This window comes from Lepisosteus oculatus, chromosome 3 (genome assembly GCF_040954835.1).
Source record: "Lepisosteus oculatus isolate fLepOcu1 chromosome 3, fLepOcu1.hap2, whole genome shotgun sequence".
Lineage (NCBI taxonomy): Eukaryota > Metazoa > Chordata > Actinopteri > Semionotiformes > Lepisosteidae > Lepisosteus > Lepisosteus oculatus.
The window spans coordinates 57,242,639-57,265,854 of NC_090698.1; the positions used below are offsets into that span (position 1 = coordinate 57,242,639).

The 23,216-nt window shown below is 38.8% G+C and overlaps 1 long non-coding RNA gene across 1 annotated transcript; it reads right to left on the reverse strand.

Annotated features, from left to right (window-relative positions):
- Positions 1-448: 448 nt before the first annotated feature.
- LOC107080049 (uncharacterized) lies at positions 449-11,727 on the reverse strand. Its single transcript, XR_001480951.2, has 3 exons — positions 11,503-11,727; positions 11,070-11,139; positions 449-610 (listed from the first exon to the last, which is right to left on the reverse strand). It is a non-coding gene; the product is annotated as an uncharacterized lncRNA (long non-coding RNA).
- Positions 11,728-23,216: the final 11,489 nt, after the last annotated feature.

Below are 23,216 nucleotides of genomic sequence, written 5' to 3' on the forward strand. Positions count from 1 at the left end.
ATTGTGATGAGGTTCAAGCAGCTGCTTGGAGTGACTTGTTTAAATGTTGTGAGAAGAAAAGAAAATGACAATGGGTGGCCTCAGAAATATTTAAAAAACATTCTAATTTATCCAGATCTGAAGAAGCACAATTTTTTTCAGACTCTTTGCTGTGAAATGTTTTTTTAGAAATACACACAGGAAATTTACTAAATGTAAAATGGCATGAACAGCAAACAAAAAAGAAATAATTTTGTAATTTTTTTCCCAAAAAAAGCAGCTCATATAAAAATACAGAGAGTAAGTCAGCAGAAAGTACTAAAATATATATCTCAAGGATACTTAGCTAAACAATTAGCCAAAATGTTCTGCAATACTGTTTCTAATTCACAAAAACTATGTAACACAATTACAATTGATATATTTATTTATACTTAAAAAATAAATGAAAAGGCATCCTCAAGAAGACTGTCATAAACATATTTTACTTAACAACACAGTTTTACAGAAATAAATAAGAGCAACTAAATACAATACAAATTTAACATTTCCCATTCATGAGACAACTTGCAGGGCTGGTTCTCATCTTCACTGTGACATCATCCAATAACTTTCAAGTGTTTCTTGAGATCTTGAAAAAAATAAAAGTGAGATGAAATGGATAACAAACCCTTTCACAAGATCATTCTTTGATCTTCCATAGGTTTAAAATATATGTGTGCTGTGTAATGTATACATTAAGATCACTCCCTGAATATTTTTAACTTACTACATTTCAGCTTACAAAGCAGGATATTACGGTGAAAGCTATAATTAGTAGAATACATTTCTGAGCAAAAATAATAATTTTCGACATCCTGAAATGTGAAACCTACACTTTCAATGGATGTAACAAGTGTTAATTAAAGGGTGTAGTACTTTGCCTTGATATTTTACAGTATCATTTTAATGTCTCTTACTGTCTCTGATAACCTTCTTTACAGAAGTGTTGTTATTTATTCCCTTTGACATCTGTTAATGTGCTTTCTGAACAGGTGCTTAGAATGCTGGACTGCTCTCTCTGTCTGTGTGTGGTCTAAGAGTTATAGAGCCCAATACCACACACAAAGTCGCCCTTAACTCTTCTGTAGAATTTACCTCAGTCTTAACTAAAGAACACCTGACTACAAACAACCCCTGACCATTCACTCATTGTTTATTCATTTATTTTTTCTGAATTAAGATTCAATCCACATTTTCAAGAACCAAGTCATATTCCTGTCATATAATGTCATATAAAGTCATATAATGTGTTTTCTTCAAATGCACATTAAAGTTGTATCAAGTAATTTTATTATCTTATCTCCAAACATCTCACTTATTAGGACTTCAACAGTTTCTTTCATCTTAAGATATTTTTGGAACTGTGGACCATTTTACTGACTTCTCTATCATTTTCTCATTACCCACCCTAGTGCCATCTTTAATCTTTAATATTTAAGAGTATATAGGTAGACTATTTAGCCAACTGCAGATGTTTGATAGCCAGCAAGTGATCTATCAATTGAAAACGATCAAACCTAGTCATACGCTGAAGGAAGCAAGAGTGTCAGCCTCAGCAACACATCTGGATTTTTTGTTCCAGACTCTCAGAACCCTGCTAGTAAAGAGGTCCTCCTCTTCTCAGTGGTAAATACACTTCCCCTTAGATTCCATTTGGATCCTCTCATCCATGTTCACTTAAACGTTTGTCTCCAAGTCAGATTTATTGAATAGGTGACATCATGGACTGATGCCTTTTTGTGGACTCCTAAAACAAGCAGACAGTGGTGCTACAGCTTTCTAACTGTTTAAACCCATCAGTGTAGCTCTTTATCGACTATACATCATGTATCGGAACTTCTGTGTATTTAGACAGAAAAATAGACAAGCTTTGTTTCTAGCACTTTCCTAACAGAACCACATCTATTGTTATCTGTCTATTTTAAAACATACATACTGTAATTATCGTAGTTGTCTCTGTGTGGCATCCATGCTTCCATTATAGTTTGTAAATCTACTTTATAATATGACTCTCTAGGTCAACGTTCTACAAGTGTTGCAGCTAAAGGGCATTTTAGGTTGAGAAGCTCCTGGAATGTTACAAACTTAATTTAGTTTTCAACCTTAATAACAATGGCAGTTGGAAAGGCACAAGCTCCATGGTAGAAAATACAGAATTTTGTGTCTGTCCAAGAAATACTTGGGAAAAAGAAGACATTGGGGGTGTAACACACACGTTAAGAGTGTTGTTAGCTGGTGACAGACTGAACACAGCAGTTCCAGACCTCTTCATGGTTTCACAGTAGGTCGTGAGAACCCGTAGTGGGTGGGACGTGGGCGCAAATATTATACTTAGCAATGGGGCCCCCGAAGGCCTATTGAGCATTTAAGAAAACTGTTAAACAAAGATATGAGGGACCTTGTCTAAGCCTTGCAGCATTATATTTAGAATTGGTGTAAACTAAATGTAGCCATGTGTGTGGTCTAAATACCTACAGGCTTTTGCTCAGGGTGAAAATTATTCCTTGGATTCTCAGAAATATCAGGCACAATAAACTGAACATTTGCCTTTACTTGCATGTGAAAGCAAGCAAACCCTCTTTTATGTGTTATAAGCAAACATTCAAATCTTTCTCTCAAACAGAGATTAGTTGCATTGTTTGCAATTCTATTAAATTTCCACTAACAAAAGATTTGAAAAACCAACATTTTTTTCTTTATGCTTCTGTGCAGGACAATGAGCTAAATTAACAGTTAATTTACAGTGGGTCTCCAAAGTTCTTGCCATTATGGTCATGGAAATATGAGTGAACATCACCGGTTTCCAAAGTGTTGTTTGATTTATTAAAGACAGAACATATCTCGACTTGTATCTCCCCAGATATGAAATGCTCTATTCAAAGCAAGAAGGTTTGTTAGGAGTGCAGCAATTTATTAAAAGAATATTTGACGCAAATGTTAAGTTCCTGTGGCGAAATCCCAAACTATTCAGCATCTTTGCAGGCCAGTCTAACTTTCATGTCCTTTTTTATGATTTACAGAGCATCCTGTAACAGATGGCTGTTTTTTTCGTAGTATCCAGTGAGTCACAGAGAGAATTTCTGGTAGAGTGGTTTTGTGTAAAGCTGTTGGTAGATGCTTCTCCTTTACGAGCTTAGTTTAATGTTATTGTAGGTGTTGTTTTTAATCAAACAAGTTGTGGCAGTAGTTATAGTATATAACATGATTCTATGAATATTTAAAAGAAAAAAATTTGTGATGCTGCAAAGGGACAGTCATATAAAGGCACTAGAATCAGTCGGGTCCAAATCTAAAGATACACCACTAATATAGACTGTAAGGCACAAAATACGTCCTCTCCTCTGAGAGGACTAGGAGGAGAGTACAGGACTAGAGGCGGCCAGTGTAATATGAGGGAAGCCCACGTTGTTTTTTCTTGGTCCAGCTGAACAATAACCCAACTGGAGGTTGCTGAGCCCTTCACTTGAGGGTGTGGTATCCCAGGCTCAGTGATCTATGCGTGAAGTTCTGCCTCCCCTCGGCAAACTACAACAAGTTCCCTGTTGTGTTTTATGTTTTTTGTACCTTGGTCCTGGCTTCCTTAACCTCCTCCAAGGTCATGCTTGAGGTTCTTCTGTTTCTGGCATGAAGTACATCTGGTGATAAACCAGAGCTCTGCTCTTCAGTAACCGAGTCCTGAGGTGTTCCCTCTCGCTCTCGAAGGCTTAGTCACTGCTCCATCCCCAGCCCTTCGCTCGTGGACTGGGAGCATCGGGAAAGGGACTTACAGGACTCCCACTTACAGTTAACTTAAGACTTACTCCCTCACTCCCTTCACACTCTCCTGCATGTAGTAACCTTATGATACCTAACTGACCCCTTGCGGGGTAATAGCATCATACCCTCTGTTGATTGTTCCCATTTGGCTCTACCACCTTCTCTAGCTTACGGGCAGTCGGACATGCTGCTCTTTAACCCTATCGTAGAGCTCCCCACCTCCTTGGTGACACCTCTTTGGCTTCTCTCTAAGCTGCCGCAGCTACCACAGGTCCCTCCTTTTCACTAACTTGTGCAGTAGCTTCCAGCGCACTCCCCTCACATCTGGCCACCCTACAATTACCGTGCACTTCTAACAGCTGCCAGGGAGCCTGTGGCTAGATAGAGCCTCCGCCGCTCTTTACATTTAGAGCCAGGTCCCTCTGGCCTGCTGTCTGTTCTTCACTCACCCTCTCACACTTGGACATGACAGACAGTCAAGACGCCCTCTGCAGCCAGGGGGCGCTCCTTCTCTGTCCTGTCTCTCATTTCCGGTTCTTTGCTGTCCTTCCGGTGTTTTTCTCTCTCTGGGGCTATATATTTCCGGGTCTTTCATTCTGCCTTCGCATAGCATTGATGTTCAGATGTCCTGAAACCCGCCTAGCACCAGGTTGCCCCACGTCCGCTACCTGAGGGCATAGGTTTCTATACGGCATTTCCTGAACAGCTGAGCCCGGGCTAACCCCCATCTCGCCGCTACGCATAGGGTCTTTTGGCTCTCCTGTCATTCCACGGTTCGTCCTTTCCGACATCCGTGACACAGTCAAGACGCCTGGCAGCCTCTGGAGCTCAGAGAGGAGGGTTGGACGGAGGAATTTGAAAAGGTGTAGGTTTTTGTCAAGTAGGAAAGGTTTGCAAAACTTGCGGGAGGTGGAAAATAGGCTCCCAGTGGGCTGTGTTGGTCGCCAGGGGAAAGTAAAAAGGGAAGATGATATACAGTAGGTCATCTTGCTGGCACGGATGGAAGTTGTCACGACCACCTGCAAACGCCAACATATTCCCATGGGTACAGATTCCCGCAAACGTCCACGCAGGGATTAATTATCCAACCACGTTCCCCGTTCAACACCACACCCTCCATGCACTACTACTTTAACACTGCTCTGCCGCATCTCCGTGCTCAGTAACCAGCTGGTTAACCAGTTTAGAGCTCACTTCTCTCTTCGTGTCTCATTCGGCTCATCGGCTTCTGACTTCCCCGGCTTGTTTTCTGACTTCGATTACTTGGATCTCGATTCGGATTGTTTACCTAGCTAATTCTTTTCCCAGTCTAATATATCACTAGCTACTGCATAGGGTCAGTTAACCACCAACGACTAACCAGAAAATCTTTCAGCTAGCCTTAACAGAAGTAGGATGCCAAGGGCCAAGGAGGTAGCAACCGCAGCCGCAGGGGCTGAAAGGAAAGAATCCGACACTGCAGGCACCAAACACAAAGGATGACGAGCACAGTGGTAGAAAGGCAGTTGGAAAAGACTTTAGGTCATGAATTGGGAATAACATGTGAGAAATACTTGGGGCTAATTGCTCAGTTCAGGAAAAGATCATTCAAGCAATAGATACAGAGTGAAGTTTTTGTGGGAGATGGCAGTAACAAAGCTTGTATGAAGAATTTGGTTTGACCATGGTCTACATGTGTAAAACAAATGGAAAAAGAGAGGTTTACTTATGACATTCATTGCTTTAGAGAAATTACATCTAAAATAATTGTGATTCAGAATAGCTGGGGTGCAAGTGACATTATTGTTGTCATCCCACCTGAACCTCAGTTAAGAAAATCGTCTCACATTCCACAGAGTGCGCACAAGAATGACACATCTTTACAAGCACATCTAAAGTACCCGTCATACAATTCCTTTCATTTGTACAACATTTTCCATCCCAGAGAATCCAAAGAAATGGGAGCTTTATCCACCTCTAAAGTTCATCACCCATCATTACTTTTCCTATTGAATTGTGAGAAATTTATTGAGGTCAGATATAATAAGAATTTCTGGACACTCCACTCAAAGCGCTTTACAGGTAATGGGGACTCCCCTCCACCACCACCAATGTGCAGCATCCACCTGGATGATGTGATGGCAGCCATAGTACGCCAGTACACTCACCAGACACCAGATATCAGTGGGGAGGAGAACAGAGTGATGAAACCAGTTCATAGATGGGGATTATTAGGAGGCCACGATTGGTAAAGGCCAATGGGAAATTTGTCCAGGATGCCAGGGTTACACCCCATCTCTATTCAAGAGATGCCCTGGGATTTTTAATGACAACAGAGAGTCAGGACCTCGGTTTTATGTCTCATCCAAAGGATGGTGTCCCCATCGCTATACTGGGGCTTTGGGACGCATACAGACTGCAGGGCAAGTGCCCCCTGCTGGCCCCACTAACACCTCTTCCAACAGCAACCTTAGTTTTTCCTAAGAGGTCTCCCATCCAGGTACTGACCAGGCTCACACCTGCTGATCTTCAGTGGGCTGCCACTTGTGAGCTGCAGGGTGATATGGATGTAATGAAATAATGTGATGTTACTACTAAAGAAAGAGGGTAGTTTTGATAGGACATGCTTGTGAGTCAGTGTTGGACATAGCTGGCCCATTGAGATGGCAACCACCCAGGTTATTGTGGTCAGCAATGGAGTAGCCAAAATGAAAAACTGTCAAAATAAAATATTTCTTGGGTAAAGATAAAGAATACACACTCATCTTGGCTATTGTGGTTTTATAGAGCATGTCAAAGTAAGGGGCTTGTGAGGTGGAGTGCATATATGAAAACTATGTCACCTTAGGAGATATTGTGTTTGAAATTCTTTTACCCGAATCTGTGCTGTTGGGTTTCTGTAATTCTGGTCCTTAAAAGAGGGGGTCACCAAAATCCAAATTCACCCAAGGTTACCCTATGGCTGGGCCTAGTGCTGGAAATCCCCAGATTTCTGTTTATGTTTCACGGCAACGTCCAGTTTGCTACAGAAATAAAGTCACTACCCTTCTTAGGAATCAGTGAGAAGCTGTTTGTCTCTCTAGTGCAATGGAGCTCTTTTCTGAGTTCCACAGTTTCACAGAGAGGGATATTACAAAATTAATGGTTCATGTTTCTGTACTGCTACATGAAGCATTATGTACACATTTTTTTATTTGGTATTGTTGTACTCCTTGATGTAGAACTCAAGGAAATTAAATAATTCTATTTGTTCTTTGAGTCTTTAGTTGGACCTAATGGAAAGTAGAAAAACTGGAGACGGAACATTGCTGTTACGCTAAATATTGATACAAATCTCTGGACTGTAAGATTTATGTGTCGTGCAAATCTGTAGTTTTTGTGTAGCAGCAATGTTTTCGTTTGTCTTTCCAAGTAAATATGTTCCTAAAGTCAGAGTTGGCTTAGTTTAGCTTCTAGCAGCATGCTATGGAAACTAACCATGAATAGTTAAGACTCAAGAGTTTAGATCTTCTAGATTTTCTTTAAAAAGTAACAACCCTTCAAATGCACCATATTTACAGTTCTCTGCTTAAATCAAAACATATTGAATATCTAGGTAGCATACAATCTACAGTATTTTGGACTATTAGAGGTACTGCACTGAATTAAATGACTACATTGGAAAGTTCCAAATTAAATACCTTATTTTTAAAATGAAAATGGGCAATTGTAATTGTTGTCCCATGCCTAATTTCCTAAATGCTATGTGATATATTTTATTGCTGAGTGATATGTTACATATTAATTTCCTTTCTAGAAGGTCAACACCACAGTCAATATTGCTGTAAATGAATTTTCTATTATTATTAATATATTAATTCTATTATAATATTCTATAATATTAATATATTAATTATATTCTAATATTCTATTAGTATTAATATATTCTATTCATTATTCAGACAATATTTCCAACAAGAGAGTTCAACTACTCTGGAAACCAGATTACAGTTTTTCAAATGAAATGCATTGGAATCAGGAAATTGGTTTTGTCAGTCATTCTGATATGGGCACTGTTGTTTGTTTACTTACCAGAATTTGCCTGAATTTGTTACTGACATTCAAAGTTCAACCCTGAACCCTGAATATCAAAAACCTACGCAATTTAATATCAGAACATTGAATTAAGACCCCTCTTGTTAAAGAATTTAACACAGGCAACAGGGATTTCATGATAAACTGACTTTGATTTGAATTCTTTTGCCAGGTAAAATAAAAAAAACAGGCTTTGTCAGCTGAAAGATCAGCTTTGAGATGACACAATTGGAGTGACTTTTTAATTTTTGCTTTTGGGATTTGTTTCCCCACTCAAAAAGATGCCACCAGATATCTATTATAGAGAAGCTGAGAGAAAACTGAGTAAGAAGAGTCTAGCAAACCGAAAGAGACAGAGACAGTGGTTTAAAGTCAAACTTTTGTCCAAAAAGAGACGACCCATCCACTGCCTCTCATGAAATCAAGATTCCTGTGATCTCTCTAAACCTGGCTGGACTCAGGCCACTTACGTGCTGTCATCTGCGACCCACAGACATAGGCACAGAATGGAATAACTTGGCATTAGATCGATAATATCCAGGGATAATTTCTAATCTCCTATACTTCCTGTGGAGATCTTTACCAGATATTACAGTGATTCTTATGACTTCAGCCTTATTAACATAGGATAGCAAAAATTAAACTGCTCTTAGAGAGATCAGTTTAAGCCATATTATGTTTAAGTATTATCCTTCAGTGAGCCTTTAATTGTATCTTTTCACAATCATTCTTTTTTCCCTGCTCCAAGAGGCATCTTGCCAGGAAGTCCTGGAAAAAAAACCTCCAAGTCCCTATTAAAAGTGCATCAGATGGATTGGATTTGCATTTGTTGAGCTGTTGTGGCTTTCTTAGAATTTGGGTGAAATGTTTGGCAGCACTTTCTTCCATAGCCTCCCATCTGTAATACAAGACAATGGATTAAATACCCTCTTCTATAGCTCAGCTGCCCCTATGGCAGGTGACCCAAAGTGTAACTTTAGATCAAAAGAGTTATCGGCTCCAAATACTATGGGGGACTCATTCATGCCAATAACGTAAACTAAAAAAACTTTGATGCCTTCCTCTGAGAAAGAAATCTAACTTTTGTTAGACCAAATAGAATGATCGGAGTTGCTTTCGTCTTGTTTGCCAAGATGTGCCTAAACACTCTCATTATCACATCATTTTGTCTGAGGAATTTCCGGACTTAAATCTATAGTTTACACTGAAACCCCTTTAAAGATAAATAATTAAGCAAAGATGAACGAGATCTATGGAATATTTCATGCAGAGAAACAGCTTTTTCAAAGTGCTAATGGTTGACCTACACATTTTACCCTGCTATAAAATTGTATTCATTAGTGTTAAAAAAAGATGTTGTTAACTCCAATTCATAGTTATAGAAATCGATCAATTTTGAATTATACTTTTGGTATTAATGAATAAAGACTTTCAAAACAGATCATTTTTATGTATGCTCATACATACTTTGCTTAAACATCTAGCTGATTTTCCTAAAAATAAAGTTGCTGTTTTATTCCTATCTCACTACATAGGAAGGGAAGGCTATCATTATCTGTTCATTAGTACCATATAACTATCTGACAGCTTTCTTCCAGAAAGCAGTTTTCACTCTGGTACCTCATGAGCCTGACTATGCTGACCTGAGTCATGAGTGTGTCTTCCCTGTTTTCATTAGTAATTGTATCTGAAATTGTTCAGTCACTTTTTCAGTCCTCGCTGTGTCCATATGGCCAAAGCATAAGTTCCCACTCATTTATCTCCATCTTACCTTTTAAGAACAAAACTATTCAAAGTGGAGAGAAACCTAAAGCCAATCAAAACCTACTGTCATAACATGTCATTATGAGTCATATTCTTATCTTAATATCATCATTTTAGTGTAACTTTATTTTACAGTTTACCATATTTCCTACATTCAAGAAATGAAGTAACATAGCACTGTGCTATCCTAATAGTCTTGTATGACACTATAACGTGATGTCTTCAGTAAAAACAAAACATATGTCTCTGGCCACAATCATTTACACAAGTTAAAGTACACTAGATAAATTATTTGCAGGGGAATTAGGGAAACCTATGTAATAACTTGTTATGCTGTTCTTGGGCACAGTATAACACAAAGATAATGTTGAAAAGTGATATTGGACCTAGCTTTACAGCTCTTTAAATTAAATCAGAGAAGACATTTAACTAGTTTTGATCTTTAAAAATAATATTTACCAAACCCTCAAAATGTCTCATTAGTCTATACACAGAGATGGACTGATAAATGCCATTGTACATTGTTATTGTACTCTAATTTTGATGTGAAAAATTATTGTAATTGAAAAGTGGTTTCATCAGTGTCATTTGAACAGAACAGAAGTGACACTTGAACCGAAAGGAGAGTATTTTGCTCTATGTAAGAAGATTAATAACACTTTAATTTTTTAAGCAAGACTTCACAAAAACTAAAACAATACAGTAAATCCAGGAATGTCTTACTTATTTTAGATGTATATTATTATTTTTGTTTTTAAGGATTTATGGATACCAATTATTTTGTTTATAGAATTTTAATCTTTTAACGTATTATTATGGTGACCATCAGTACATAAAATAATTTACTGGGTCATATAGTCGTTCCAGGTTCATCAATTAACACCGGCAAAGATTAAAAATAGGAGTTCTCAGCTCTTATTCTCAGGGGCTTGGTTTGTTTAACAGATTTTGTACTGTATATATTCACCTGCGTGAAAAGTTAAACTGATCCAGTTAAAGTTTTATTTAACCAATTAAACTTTCTACTCCACAGCCTTCAGCTGCTGACAATTTAAAGAGATGTAAAAAACCTGCTGGATTGTGGATGCCAACTTAAAGACTTGCAACCCACAGTCTGAAAATATTGAACTTGCAATTTGGCAAATGTATATGACAAATTCAGACAAATTTTGGAAATGAAAACAGAGTTCAAAAGGAAAAACACTCTTAAAGGTGCCAGTAGTGTTCTATAGTAAACAATACCTAGTTCTTTTATCTTCACATTATCTGAATTAATGTTCAGGCCAGACGTTTAAAGTCTCAACATGTGGATGAAATAGTTGTAGGTCAAATTTAAACTTCTCAGACGATGGTACTGTATTAGTACCATTTAATACAAAATACAAGGACCACATAAGGGTAACCCAAGCTTGGGAAGCTATGTGACCTCATTTTCACTACTTGCCTTAACTTAAACATCCAAAGCCAGAACTAACCTTTCATCTTGGGATCATTGATAGTGTGATAAGAAATTGGTATGCCTTGGCTCTCTGCACTCCATTCCTCCTAAGAAAAAGAAATGTCCATGAGAGACTTTAAAACATTTGCCACATGTTTGTATATGTTTTGGAACTAATCTGGCTTTTGCAGATCAACAGAATGCCATCGCTTTGCTAATGACAAACTGTATGTAATGTGGTCACATTTTTCATTTGTTCTCTTATGCCTTAATTGTACGCACATTTCTTTGTCTTGCAATCAGTTTTCCATCTGCTCGGTAACTGAAAGATGGGGATTGAGACTGAATCTCTCTCGGCTAGACAACGTGCTGTGTCTGCAATTCCAGGTGAAGTGAACAATGCTGGGAGAAAAGAAAAGCAGAAGCAATCATTCACACTGGCTACATTTGACTGGAAATACAATACAGACCTCTTTTGTTGTGGCTATCTCCCATTCCTGCTTCTGGTTAGAACTGACGTTTGTGTGTTTCTGATTTCTGCGTCTTGCCTGTGGGCTGCACCTCCCCTCTGCCTGCTTCGCTCTGAGTTTCAAGGAACCCTAAGCCGTTCGCTTTCCAGCCGGTCATGGAGTCTCGGGAATTCTTTCAGTGGAGGGATTGCGGAAGGGAAAAGCTGCCCCGCTGCTGATGAGTGATTCACCCCTCTCCCTGCAGGGCCGTTCGGATTAGGCACACGCCCTCACACCACGGTGCGCGCGCTGCCAAATGTGACAGCTGGGGCAACGGAATCACGAAGGAATGCCTTCTCAGCTCCCCGCCTCATGAAGAAAAACCCAAACTGCTTTCAAAATCCTCCGAGATGCACTGATTTAACAGGGTAAGACATCGCAATGGAACAGTTGTTTAAAGCATTTATAGCATTAGTATATGAATATGCACCATTTGCAGGATGTATTCACTTAGCACATAATTGCTTTTCTCTGACCATGGCCCTTTGCTCTGTCCTCAGAGGTCTGTTATATCCCTTTTGCACATGTTGATGTTTTTTTGGACCCGTCTCCTTACAGCCTTGGTTAGTTCACAGTTCACAGGAGCTCTGTAGGTAATTTCATGTAATCTCTTAGCAGGACACGGAAACGTAAGAAAAGTTACAAACAAGAGAAAGACACTGAGCCCTTGTGTACTTGTGTACTTACAGTTTGTGCTAAGTGATCTGAGGTTTTCATCCTCCTCTGTCTTGAAAAGAGCCAGGGCATTGGCTTCAACAATATTGCTGGGTGGTTTGTTCCAAACTCCCACAACCCTTCACATCACGTACCTCTTTTGTAATACTCTAGTAAAGACTTTTGTAAGAACTACATTAACTCTTCCTGTAAAGCATGCCATTATTTTGAATTCTACCCCTATCTATGAATTAAATGCTGCCATAATTTAGGATGATGTTGGAAATACTGTGATTTTAGTTTGCTAACCAATTTCTTTAATATGTATGTTAATATATTTAATAAAACCAATTTAACATACAGTATAATATGTAGAGTGTGTCCCACTAGCCTACATCTGCTATGAACTAAACACTTCCATCGAGACCATTTTTCTGTGACAGGGGATGGGGCAATGTCTTAAAGTTTATCAACTGAGGGACAGAAACAGCTAAGAGCACACAAAATTTAATGCCACTTGTGATTTAGTGTAATCAAAACATCAATTTTGAAACTGGGAAATATGTGAAGTTGCAGTGCCAAACGGTATAAAGGATGTGTTTTGGTTGGACATTATGTTAACCACTTGGATCTTATTCCAAGACTTTTTGTGGGTTTATTGCAAGCAAGGACAAACTTTGAATGTAATTAGAAACAAGCTTTTCCCTCACGACACATTTTCCTTTATGTGACTTTCCAGTTGGCTTTCTTGGCTTTCTGACTCTAAAAATAAGAACCCACACACTTGTAGTCTAGCACTGCCTGGTTTTTAAAGGATAGGTATCCTTATTGTACCAGTGAGAAGAAAATAAACATTTATAAACACCTTCCTGCAGTGACTTCCTACATACAAATACAAATCATTAAATACAAATCATACAAATCAAATATTATAATTATACAAATAATTATTTTAGCCTTGAGGAATCTGGCTTCTAGAAATGATTGATATTGAAGTATTTCAAACAAAATTAGATGCAGGAGGCCAAAGTGCCTGATTTATAAAAACAGCCGGGAAGGATTTGTCCTCAAACAATGTCAACGTGTTCACCACCTAGAAACCTGGGAATTCTTGGTCTTGAAGCCAAACCACCTGACTTGCACTGTCTCAAAGATTTGGATGAATTGGTTACTGAACCTTTTAAAGAAGTGCTGGCACGCACACAAGCAGCTGCAGGGATCATGTATTTAGAGCAATCTGGAGTAGAAAGGGATTTAGTCACAAAATGACAGAACTGTAGGAATGGCCTTGCTTAACTGGCAAGAGACAACCACTTGCATGGATTGAACAAAGCCAGTCACCCTTTTTAGAATGTTTCTTCAATTGAGCAGAGTTTTTATGGATTTTTAGAGTGTACAAATTGTAAGATTGATGTATATAGTGCAGTTTGTTAAAAAAAAATTATAGCAAGTGGTTTGTCCCAAAACGTAACCCATCACTTCTGTTAGAGCTGAAGAACATTAATATTAAGCACAGGCCTGTTTCCAACAGAAAATGACTGGCAGATGACAGTGGATTTTGGAAGGCATTTTATATTCAATCCATGGTGCAGGTGACAAACTTGTCCTGTTTAATGATAAAGCTAAACATTCTGTTGCTGTTGCATTGACATTCAAATCACAGCCACTGAGGAGGTGCAATCTTTTCATTATTCTTTAAACTGTTGAAAATAGAGGACAGTCAAAGTGTCAATGGCCCAAGTAAAAATGGCAAACCCGCAAGAAATGCCCTCCATTTTTCAAAATCAACCCATAATCTTTTTAGCCTGAACCCAGCAGATGGAGGTTTTGTTTGTGTAGATGAGCGATAATGTCCGACACATTTGTTATGTGACCCATTTCGGCATCATCCATGACAACATGGGTCTGTCTGAGGTAGTTTTGACTTTTTTTCTGACAAAGAGATCTAGACTGCACCCCAGTCTTGCTGTAGGGCATTTGCAAGTCACTCCTTCTACTACGCCTACAGTGTACTGGACATCAGAAGAGCAAATGGGGCAAATGGGAGAAGAGCCATTGGACACAATCTAGTCCTCTGCCGGACCACTGGAACAAAAGCGTTTCATGTTAAAAGATCCAAAACACTTAATAACTGCACTTCCTCATGACGTATCCAAGTGTAAGGAGTATGTATGTTATTCTGAAAAATAAATAACTTTAAATCTTTATTTTCACTATTTTACACCAAAAGATGTACCTCCAATGAGCAGCCGCTCAATCATTTGTATTATGTTTTTACTCACTTCATTAGAGACCACTGCCCAACATTTATGTCATTGTTACGCTCCCTCAATATAATATCAAAATGGTCTAGCGTGTCGTTGCTTCTTTTCTCGTGATGAAATTTAAAAAAAACTTCCTTTGGCAGCTGAAAAGTAGAAAACCATACGCAGGCATCTCATGTGGAGGGTTTACACAAACGGCCTCTCAGACTAAACCGACCCCCAGTAATAAATTGTACAAGTCAGTCTCTGTTTGGAACCATGTGGCTGTTACCACAAGCTACAAAATGGCAGTTTGATTACTTTCATGACAGTCAGTTAGCTTTAGGCCTTGCCAACAGGTCAAGTCAGATTCTTTGTTTAAAATGAAAGAGCCTAACAGTTCCTCTTCAGTTGGAGCACTAATCAATACGTTCTCTCATTAGCTTTTATTGAAATGATGACAGGAAACGAGCTCATTTAGAAAGCATCCACATTAAAGTTGTGGATAGGGTGTTCTTCTTTCCTGCTCTGGTTCGTAAAAGACTAAAATAAACGTCAAGTTTTTTTCTTAGAATCACTGCATTTTTAAAGTTTTGGAAAATGAGGATCACATTAAGTAATAAATATATATAATAAGTAATAAGTAATTACTGAATAGAAAATGGTGAATGCATTTTTTCTCGGGACAGAATGAACCGCTTTTTTTGTGAATCAATTAAACATGCTGGCAATGAAGAAGCATCTTTGAGAGTACTTTCTGTGTTTTTGCAAAGGATGAGCATGTGCATTTCAGGGTTTACAATACATAAGGCATTTCTCTGTTTGAATTCCTCCTTTTGTGGAAAAAATACACCTTTTAGCATTAAAACATCAAAATAAGAAAATAATACTTTACTTGTTACTGTTAAGCATTGGTTTATGGTATTTACATAAAAAAGAAGCTGATGTAAAATGTGCATGTCTTAAACAGTAAAACTGAGGTAAGAATGAAAGATTACACTTAGCTTCACATGTTCAATGGGTATCTTAAAAAGGAACACAATGCAGCATTGTGTTGCAGAACAATGCAGAATACTAGAATATCTTCAGATTTATTGATGCCCTAGAGCCTGAAAATTAGAGATGTGTCCCTATGGTTATTGAGGTATGAACTTTATGGTGCATATGTGACACTTGCATGATTAATCTATTGATAACGTTAGACTGATAAACACCCAAAAGGTTTCTTTTAAGTGCAATTCTCAGAGGGAAAATGAAAACCGGAAGAAAATGAAGAGACAGTTATAAACTAGTGTGTGATCAGATGACTTCTAAACAAAATGTTCATTTGGACATGTGGACGAAAGATGTTTGTAATATTATCATGAGGTTCACAAGATCTGCTTATTCAGGTCTTACCGACAATAACAAAATGATGGTCAATTTCTCTCTGCAGAATGTTTTATTCCATTTTTCTATGGAGAACTCACTTGAATTCTGTAAAGAACATCTCAGCCCATTTAAAATTAAAATTGCATGAAATCGTTTATTTCCAAATAAAGGAGGGGTTTTAGTGTGCTTTCTCAAACAGTAACCACTTAACATGACCATTTTCACACATCACTTTGTAGGAATTATAAGATCATGTTACAATCAAAATGATCTATCCTTCAGGTCCAGTCTTCCAAATAGTTGAATGGGATTTCTGCGGTACTAAATATTAGTTTTTACCTATGACTCAAGTGTAATTTTGTTTGCACTAAAAAAATGAATGATTAAACCTCTGCTAAATAAATCAAGCTTTGATCTTAGTGATGTAAATGCAGAACAGTTTCTAATTTACTTTTCTTGGCTAAGGTATGAGAAAATGTCATGGGTTTTCTTCTTAACACTCTCTGCTATTGACACAGTTAATAAAACATTTAAATCTGGTTTTAACAAGTAAATAGTATAGAATCGGTTCTTATTAGACTGTTTAATGACAACCGGATATATTCCTGTGAATGGTCTGCACTGAAGGAACTGAACCTTTTTAGTCTTCAAGAAAGAAGAGGGGGCCCGATTTAAAAACTGTTTTAAAAATTCTCAAGGAAAATGACAAAAGGGACCCAATGAGCTCTTTTTAGAATCAACGGTGAAAACTTGAGACCAAAAGCTGGAACTATGGGGGAGTCCATTTAAAAACAATAATGGGAGGATAGCTTTTACACAGTGGGTTGTGGAACAGGTTGTTCAGCCATGTTGCTGAAGCCGACACCCTGGCTTCTTCTAAGAAACGGATGAATAGGATCCTTGGATCAAATAGCTACAAGTAAGTAAACAGGCTAGATCGGCGGACATCCTAATCTCATTTCACTACTTCCTATGTCCTTAGTAATCTTTAGGCCAATGAAAATCAGGGGCAACTTAACTTGGCATCTGGTTTAAACTGGTGGAAGAGTGGCAGCTGGGTATGTAAATAATTCGACACTTACACAGTGGAAAACATACTGGAAATGTGTCAGCAAACCACAGGGAGTATCTTTCATATTCTTTATATCTTTCCATTTTCCCTCAGGATGTATTTTTCATAAATCACACTTATGTTCCATTCCTTTTATCTTAAAAATGTATTTGTGCAACAGTGACTGTCAAGACACTGTAAAGGTATTGTATTGAACACTGTAGGAGTCCTGGCAGTCACCACTGCGGACATATCATTTCTACGTCACAAAATGTGTCTTGGAAAGAATATTTAATGCTTTACTCTGTTCATAACCTCTTAATGCATAGAGGGGGTGAGAAAGTTTGTCATAGTTCGGGAAAAATCCAAGTTAATCTGGCTCCTAGCCTCAGACACTCCGCAGGGACCAGAAATGTAGCCTGCCTAGGGCAGACTACTAATTTATCTGACTGAGGTTCTAGTTAAAATTTGTTATACACCTTTACAAACCTGGGTTCAACTGACGAAAATATTTTATTTATAAAAAGGCATTTAAGGCTCTATGCCAAAAATTGTATCCGTGACTTAAAAGTAAAAACCCCGTTGCACATTGTACCTTCTCAGATGTTTCTTTTTAATTTTGTAATTATGAAATATTTTTCTTTGCATAAACCCCTAGCCTGCAATTGACAATTGTCAGTGGACTTGATACACAGCCTTTGCATCAATATGGGAGGGATAAGGACCATGTAGCGTGACCGGCAGACGTGCACTGTTGGAGCCGTTCACCATTATTCACAGTGCAAACATTACAGCACCTCTAGCCCCGTGCGGTGGAGTGGCATGGTTCTTACAAATGGCAGAGCAAGCTCACAGGCGTCCGTGGTGCACGGCCTGCCAAGGATGCCTCAATCATCTTAATTCCACTCATGTCCTGGCAGCACTTCGCCAAATGCGTTCAATCACTTCCGGTACAGCTGATAACAGAGTCCAGACCTGAACTGGCGTTGTCCACACTACAGTATATGTAAGAACTGCAGCTTTCCCTGCCCTTGCCTTGGACTCAGTCTCGGTCACTTACAGGCTTCAAGCATCCTTGGAGTTGTCCTAGATGCCAACCGACTGGACCTCTGCTTTGAGGGTGTCATTACAGAAGGGAACTGACATCAGTTCTGAAACTTGCTCAGCGAACTGATTCTTGTGACATCCAGGACTCGACCTTTGCTCAGAAAGGTGTATTTGTACTCCCTCAGCCACCTGGTATCCAGAGATTATTCCACCGAACATGCTTGTTGACCTGTTCTTGAATTCTAAAATCCTCAGATACATTTCCCACCTGAATGAAAAATCTCCAAGTAGTATATAATTAGACAATGATTTCTGCTACAAACAATCATGAGATGTTTTTAAATGAGAATTAGGACAGGGAGTGAAATCTTTCACAACATATTCACTGGTGTGCACATCGGAGAGTATATTCAGTTACTAGCTTTATTAAGTAGTTAATCTATTGTTGCTAGGTTTCCTCAGAGGAAAGGTCTTTAGAAACTGATCCTTTGGGTTTCACTTGCTTTGTTGAAAAGAACAGACAGAAAAGACATTGATTAGAGCTAGTTGAGTGTGAAAGAATGGATAAAACCTGTGTTTACAGTAGATGTGGGTGGGCAGTTCCAGCACTGTTTATGTGTTCTGGCCAGGAGACAAACAACACTCTGCATTCCGACTGCTGTGAACCAGATGAGCTGGTACTCCAGACTGTCGTGAGGCGTCTGAATGATGGACTGTATGGGCACTGGGATAGAAACGAAATCGCAGGGCACAGCAACGGGAACAAAGGGGAAGGATTAATTCTGGTATACAGGGGGTCCCTGTTATAAACTGTTCCTTTATGCGCTTCCCAAAAAACAGCACTTATGTAGCTAAGTTCTTGGCGAAAGATAATTAAACATTCCCCACACTTACAAAGTGAAACAGTGAAAATGTAGATGATGATATTACAAAAGAGTTGTTGGAATCTAATTCCAGGCCCTTCACAAACTCTAAACGTTCGGAGGCTGACATGAGGTTCACAGTTCAGGTGCTACAGGATATTTTGGAGAACTGCAACCCAGGAACACGACTCTTTCAGTCTGAGATTGATTAAAAAAAATTGCTGCTTATAATGCACTCCTGCACACTAAAAAACGGGTTAGTGGCATAACTAAGTACTGTACATTATGTCATGAAAATTGTTTTCGATTACTGTTTAAGTAGAAATGCTGTGTATAGGTCCTTAAAATTCAAAAGTTGCTCTAAATATGCATGTCACACAGTACGGTACAATAGACAAAACAGTACAATACTGTTGTTATGTCGCACACCGTGTCATGTGTGTGTTTAGGACGCTGTTGTGCTTATGTTTTGGGGTTACTGCGTTACGGCACTTAGGTGCCTTGGCGGGTTATTGCCGTTCTCTGTCAGTTCCAAGACACGCACAATAAAGAGCAGACGTCTGACAAACACATCCATCTCTGTCTCTGGTTTTCCTGCGGTGTAACAACTGTGTTTTACTTTATCTGGGTACTAGAAGTTAATACCTTACCCTGTCTTCTAGTCCCTGTCCCTACGATAACCCATTCTTTCTAATGGGAGAAATTGAATGCATGAAGTGTCATAAGTACACTTTTGGTTCTCACGCTCCCAGCCTGGGCTATATCTCATAATGCTTCTGGGATAAAATTCAGTGAGGATTCCATTTCATGTTGCACTTTTGTGGTCCCTAACCCGAATGTTTAAGGGGGCCCTGTATATAAGCAAATTCAGTCAAAATGATATAAAAGATATGGCAAATAATGAAAGTTTTATATGAGATCTGCAATTGTATTTTTATCCTGATAGGAATCCTTTCAGCCAACAATTCTTGGGATTTCACTTAGACTGATAAACGATACCCACCTGATTTGAAATATTATACACATTTGCAAAGAAGAAGGGACCAAACAAATAAAAAGGCATTTTTTAATGGCTTATTCTAAAGGATCTCTGTTCTATTGTTAAGGATGTTTGCTTTCTATATTTGTAGCACACTCTATGATGGTGATGGTTGTTCACTGTTGAAAATTATGACAGTGTGCTTCGTTTCCATTAAGAAAATCCACCATCCATTTTCTAACCACTTTATAAAATATTACCAATAAAATATTACAAAAATATCAGGAGGAAATAAGACAGTACTGTGTTGGCCTCCATTCTAAAAATCATTAAGGGTGTGCAACTCTTAACTGAGCTGTCAAAAACGATATTTTTGCATATGTCGCTGTCATTAAAGAGATTTCTTGCATCCACTTTGGCCAGCAGTGCTGTGCATTTAAATAAAAAACACTCATAAGTATATCTGCACATTTTATAAGCTTCTTTGCTTTAAAGAGTATTTCACTAATGTTATAACAAAAGGAAAGCAAATACACCTTAATACAAATAGTAACATTCTGTGGAATACATTACAATGTACTGTACCTTTACTACATACTGTAGATCATTTTATGGTGAAAATGCTGAGAGATGTGTCTCACCAGATGTGTACTGTCTTCAATAATGATTTTCTAGATGTTTCAGTGCCTGCAGGGACGCCATCATGTTGCAATTAGACATGATTGACTTGAATTTTTGTTTCCAGTGTGTTTGGTATGGCTGTGCAGCAAAACATGACTAGAGAGTTTGTTTGTCCAATAACCTACAGCCCGCAAAGGGAACAAAGAGAAAGAAGACCTATTATGAAAGCAATGATTATCTTTCACAATCAAATGTCAATTTTTAGAACATATCACTGCTCTGCAGAATGAACCTTAGAGATTACTTATTCTGCTGGGATGTTTGACATGGGCTCAGAGCAAATATTTAACTAAAGAGTTCTCCTTTGAGTTGAAAAAAAGTTTTTTGAAACAAAAAAAGCCTCACTTTAACAGACACTCAACCTCCAAGGAACTACCGTGGCAAAATGAACCTATTGGCATATAAACATTTGTTAGATTTGATCTTTTGAGTGATATTAGTTCCCATTGCCTGGATTATCTTTATATATATCAATAGATGTTGCTGTTTCATGTCAGCTGCCCAATAAAAAAATCACATTTGAAAATAATCGAGAGACGGAAATGATGGGGAATCCAAATTTTCAGGCCACAACCAATGATGTTGAAATATACTTATCATTAATCAGCTCTGGCAGCACATCCCAAGTCAAAGCAAAACAATAAAATATAGATACTGTACATGTAGTGATTACTGCCAGCTGTGTTTGTTACACATCAAAATTTGAAAAACAAAAGGATTGAAAGATTTTAACCACATTTGGATGAATTCTCTTTACTCTACATTCTACATTGCATTTTATGTGCATTTATCATTTCCACCATCTTGCAGGTCCTCCAGCCCTTGGTTGCCCTGGGAAACTGAACAATTCTCACGAGGGCTCACGATTTCCCATGGCTTACTGCTGTAACTGGACCTGTGCTCATTTCCACCCATTACTCTATTACCTAATTTGCTTTGAATTTCAGAAGCTTGCCAATGTTCTTGCTGAAGCAGCCTGCACTGTCTAAGCAGTCCACTTCTGCCTGGCCTGTGCTGCTTCTCCAGTCCTTATCCCACTGTGCTGCTTCTCTAATCTTTGCCTTTAGTTACCTTTAGTAACTAAACCTGGAAGAGGTGTTAGTGGGGCCAGCAGGGGGCGCTCACCCTGCGACTCATGTGGGTCCTAATGCCCCAGTGTAGTGACGGGGACACTATACTGTAAACAGGCGCCGTCCTTCGGATGAGACGTAAAACCGAGGTCCTGATTTCTCTGTGGTCATTAAAAATCCCAGGGCGTTTCTCGAAAAGAGTAGGGGTGTAACCCCGGCATCCTGGCCAAATTTCCCATCGGCCTTTATCAATCATGGCCTCCTAATAATCCCCCTCTATGAATTGGCTTCATCACTCTGCTCTCCTCCCCACTGATAGCTGATGTGTGGTGAGCGTTCTGGTGCACTATGGCTGCCGTCGCATCATCCAGGTGGGGCTGCACATTGGTGGTGGAGGGGAGTCCCCATTACCTGTAAAGCGCTTTGAGTGGAGTGTCCAGAAAAGCGCTATATAAGTATAAGCAATTATTATTATTATTATTATTATTATTATTATTATTATTATTATTATTATTAGTGGCGTGTCTAGTGGCTGTAATATAAGTGGGTTGGCTGTAATATAAGTCTTTCATGATATGGCCTGTAACAATGACTTTCTTATTCTGATAAGTAATTTATTGTTGTATTGTACTGTTCAGTATATGTTTTAGATGTTACAGAACATGGAGGGGGCTAAACTGTTCCTTACGCATGCTGCTAGTTAAGAGACTGTAAATAAGAGGTGGTATTATCACTATTATGGTTATAATAGTGATAATATAGTTATGGTTATATGGTTAATACAAGCAAATAAAAAGTATAAATCCAGAAGGGATATGAAATATTTCTACAAATGCTTTATTAGAGTGCAGTGCCGTTTGAAAAGGGGATTTAAAAAAAATCTTTATTTAACTGTAAAACACAATTGAGATGAAATTCTCATTTAGAGTGCTGACCTAATGAGTATCCAGGTATACAGCAGGTATAGTGGAGCTGGTTGCAGTGCGGTAATGTCACCGCCCTCCCTGCGCATAACAGGGAACTCAGGAACTCCCGGGCTGGGGGAGATCTGCTTTAGCTCAGCCGCCTGGTTCTCTGTTGCGTGACGCCGGAGACCCAGGTTTGCGCCCAGGTAGTGAGGGACGAACCGGCACGGCGGAGGAGCGAGGGCACGAGCCTGCGCAGAACCGCAACGGTCACCCAGGGCGTTTCCAGGAGCAATCTGAGTAAAGTATAACAGGGGTCATACTTCAGGAGTGTTACGTCCCAGTGTGTGTTCTGTGTGTGTTTTTTCTGTTATGTCCACACTGCTGACCCTTAATTGTTCTCCCTTCCCCATTGGCCCCCCATTACACCACACTTTCAGTATGACGTCATCATCAATTAGCTAATCAGAACACATTTTATTCAGCATATAACATGGAGGTTTTCTGAAGGAAAGAGACCTTTCGTTTGACTTCGGTCCCGTTTGGTTTTGGTTATCGCGTCGCTTCGCTTTTGGTTATTGCTTCGGCTTCGGCTTCGTTGGTTTGTTTTGTTTTGCTTTGTGTGTGTGTATTTTCGTATAGCTTCGGCTTTGTTGTTTTGTTGGTTTTCTGTTAGTTTCTTTGTACTTTTGTTTGTGTGTTTATCCTTTTTTTGCCATTACCTTGCCCTAACGTGTTACATGTTCAACTTTTGTGTTCTGTTGTACCCTGCTCCGGTTTATTACTCTTGTTTTCCCTTATTTGTATTCCT